Raw genomic sequence first — 744 nt, forward strand, 5'->3', positions numbered from 1 at the left:
ATTACTGAAATTACAAACCAAAGGAAGAGGTTAACAAGTTTTCTCATTGAACAATTCTTTATTACACAGTTATCAGTTGGAATAGAAACAAGGCAGAAGACGGGATGAAACAATACATGGATTCTTGTTGTGCCATCTCTTTATTGCAGTCAGGCTAAAAGACAGTTGAAGGATGCAAACTGAGTGACTGAGACGATCCAGAAGGTATTGAAGTTGGTCTCTCATTTCAGGAGCTGGAGAGGGCTCTGTTCATCCCAATTCAAAGCAATATCTTCTGTTCCTTGATGACTAGAGCTTCAGAAGCATATCAGGACAACATTCTGCCGCAGGGATAAACTGCAAGTCACTCTTTACACTCAATTTTAAGGGCAGCAACAAGTACACAACACATAACACACAGTATATGTGCTCACTTTTGCAGCACCTATATTAAAATTGGAACAATACAGAGAAGATTAGCATGAACCCTGCACTAGCATGGCACATAATACAAGACAATGGAACAATTTATTTAAATATTGGATATATTGGACTATACAGTGCTTTACAAATTCAGAAACAGATTCAATGTGTTGGGCCCAAACAGACAGGCCAAAATAAAGCTGCTTCGAGTCACTTTGGAGGTATGCTGTTTCAATGATACACACATCTTAAGAGGCCAGGAGTCGTGCCAAAGCTGTGCTCCAATCTTTAGGACTGGAGCATGGCTTTGGCGCAGCTTCCAACCTCTTAGGATGAATGCAG

General features: G+C 40.3%; 1 non-coding gene across 1 annotated transcript; it reads left to right on the plus strand.

Moving 5' to 3' along the window:
• Nucleotides 1-405: 405 nt before the first annotated feature.
• On the plus strand, nucleotides 406-513 carry LOC121930203. Its single transcript, XR_006103859.1, has one exon. It is a non-coding gene; the product is annotated as a U6 spliceosomal RNA (small nuclear RNA).
• Nucleotides 514-744: the final 231 nt, after the last annotated feature.

The sequence above is a fragment of the Sceloporus undulatus genome, chromosome 4 (assembly GCF_019175285.1).
Source record: "Sceloporus undulatus isolate JIND9_A2432 ecotype Alabama chromosome 4, SceUnd_v1.1, whole genome shotgun sequence".
Taxonomy (NCBI): domain Eukaryota; kingdom Metazoa; phylum Chordata; class Lepidosauria; order Squamata; family Phrynosomatidae; genus Sceloporus; species Sceloporus undulatus.